The sequence below is a fragment of the Phoenix dactylifera genome, chromosome 13, assembly GCF_051530095.1.
Source record: "Phoenix dactylifera cultivar Ajwa chromosome 13, Ajwa_hap1_PhDact_Kaust_v1.1, whole genome shotgun sequence".
NCBI classification, from domain to species: Eukaryota; Viridiplantae; Streptophyta; class Magnoliopsida; order Arecales; family Arecaceae; genus Phoenix; species Phoenix dactylifera.
The window spans coordinates 7,206,607-7,209,493 of NC_143202.1; the positions used below are offsets into that span (position 1 = coordinate 7,206,607).

Below are 2,887 nucleotides of genomic sequence, written 5' to 3' on the forward strand. Positions count from 1 at the left end.
GATGGCAAATTTTCCTGATGATGTAGGAAGTCACCATGGTGATGAAGGTAGACCCCCAGTTATGACACTTCGACAATATTTACATCCCACTAGGACTAGTCAACCTTCATGCATGATTATTCCTGAAAATGTAGGATACTTTGAAATCAAACCAGGAGTAATTTAATTGCTGCCCAAGTATCATGGAATGGAATCTGAGAACCCTTATCTTCACCTTAAAGATTTTGAAGAAATTAGCATCACATTTAGAGTGCCAAATGTATCGGAAGATGTCCTTAAATTGACCTTGTTCCCTTTTTCCTTAAAGGATAAAGCCAAAACATGGCTGAACTCCTTGAGACCTAGATCGCTAGGAACATGGCAGGATATGCAAAGAGAATTCTTGAAAAAATTCTTTCCCGCACAAAGGACTAACTTTTTGAAAAGGCACATTAGTAACTTCCAACAAAAAGACCATGAAACATTTTATGAATGCTGGGAGAGATTTAAAGATTTGCTTCTCTCTTGTCCTCATCATGGGTTTGAAACATGGAGAACCATTAGTTTCTTTTACGAAGGGTTGTCTCCACAGTTAAAACAATTTATAGAGACTATGTGTAATGGTCTATTTTTGGAAAAGCAACCCGATGAGGCATGGGACTATCTAGACTCTCTCGCAGAGACTGCACAATTATGGGATACAGGGGATAGAGTGAATAAACCTTTGCCTAAGCCTACTAACATTGGACATGGGGGCCTTTATAACCTTAGTACTCAAGATGATATTCAGGCTAAAATGGCAGCCCTTACTAGGAAGGTAGAGGAAATTGAACTTAGAAGGATTGAACCCGTCAAGACCGTAGAACATAACAACGAGTGTTGTAGGATTTGCGAGATGCCTGGCCATCTCATCACTGATTGCCCCATAATACCCGCATTCAAGGAAGTCTTGCACGATCAGGCCAATGTTATGAATACCTATCAAAAATCTTTCAATAATCCTTTTTCGGGTACTTACAACCCTGGATGGAAGAACCATCCAAATTTCAGGTGGAGGAATGACCAACCTCAACAAGTATATAACCCAACTCCTCCACCTCCGCAACCTCATTATGCACACCCACCCCCTCAAAAATCCAGTCTCGAAGAAACTTTGCAATCTTTCATGCAAGGTCAAGCCAAAATCAATGATGAATTAAGAAATCAACTGACAACGCTGACCACTGTTTTAAGTGCTCAAGAGAAAGGTAAGCTACCAGCTCAACCACAACCAAACCCTCAAGTCTATGGCGGTAGCAATGCATCATCTTCAACTTCGCATAAAGAGCAAGCAAAGAGTATAATAACATTGCGAAGTGGAAAAGTTATTGACCGACCAGTCCCAGAACAAACACAAGTCATACCTGATTCTGACCCTCCCACGACAAAAGAAAAGGATAATGAAGAAACTGAAGCACCAACATCTACTGAAAAAATTGAATGTCCTTTTCTTGCACCATTTCCACAAAGATTAAAGCCCTTGCAAAAGCTTGAACCAAACTCTGAAATTCTTGAGCTTTTTAAGCAAGTAAAAATCAATGTACCTCTTCTTGATGCAATAAAACAAGTGCCTTCCTATGCAAAATTTTTAAAAGATTTGTGCACTGTCAAGCGTCGTTTAAATGTCAAGAAGAAGGCATTTCTGGTTGAAAATGTGAGTGCAATTTTACAGCATAACATTCTTCCTAAATATAAGGATCCAGGTTGCCCAACTATCTCGTGCATCATTGGCAATTTTAGGATTGAGCGAGCATTGCTAGATTTAGGAGCAAGTGTGAACTTGTTGCCATATACGGTATATGAGCAACTCGGTTTGGGTGAGTTGAAGCCAACAACTGTGACCTTACAATTAGCTGACAGGTCAGTGAAGGTCCCTAGAGGGATTATCGAAGATGTGTTGGTCCAAGTAGACAAGTTCTATTTTCCTGTCGACTTTATCGTACTGGATACACATCCGGCTTCCAATTCACCATCTCAGATTCCAGTCATCTTAGGACGTCCATTCCTTGCAACTTCTAATGCATTGATCAATTGTAGGAATGGTGTCATGAAGCTTTCTTTTGGCAATATGACTTTGGAACTGAACGTCTTTAGTATAGGCAAACAACCCAGTGATCATGAAGAAAGTAAAGAGGTTGAATGGGTTGAAACCATTGCGGAAGAATATCTTTTAAAAGAAGCATTTACTGAATCAACCGATAATGGTTTGATAGATTGGTGTTCTGAAGGTAATACTGATGATGTGGTCCCACCTGTTTTAGATAATTCGGATGTCATGATGGTCAATGGGTGGAGACCGAGAATAGAGGAATTTGAACATTTGCCATCTCGAGGAGCAAAGATAGTACCATCCCATGAACAAGCACCTAAGCTTGAGTTGAAACCTTTACCGAAGGAACTCAAGTATGCCTTTCTTGGATCCGATGACACTTTTCCTATAATCATCTCATCTGATCTTGATCATACCCAAGAAAGAAAATTACTTGGTGTTCTAAAGAATCATAGAGGAGCTTTAGGGTGGTCTATTGCAGACTTGAAGGGGATTAGCCCTTTAATTTGCACGCACCAGATATATTTGGAGGACAATGCCAAAACCACAAGGCAAATGCAACGCAGGTTGAATCCTACAATGAGAGATGTGGTTAAAGCAGAAGTCCTCAAGTTGCTTGACATGGGTATTATTTACCCAATTTTCGATAGCAAGTGGGTAAGTCCTACTCAAGTCGTGCCCAAAAAAGCAGGTCTGACGGTAGTCAAAAATGAGCAGGGTGAGTTAGTCCCGACTCGTGTCCCCACGAGTTGGCGCATGTGTGTTGACTATCGAAAATTGAATTTGGTCACTAGGAAAGATCACTTTCCCTTACCCTTC

The 2,887-nt window shown here is 40.5% G+C and overlaps 1 pseudogene; it reads right to left on the reverse strand.

Annotated features, from left to right (window-relative positions):
• Window positions 1-424: 424 nt before the first annotated feature.
• Window positions 425-522, reverse strand: LOC120105742 (small nucleolar RNA R71; annotated as a pseudogene).
• Window positions 523-2,887: the final 2,365 nt, after the last annotated feature.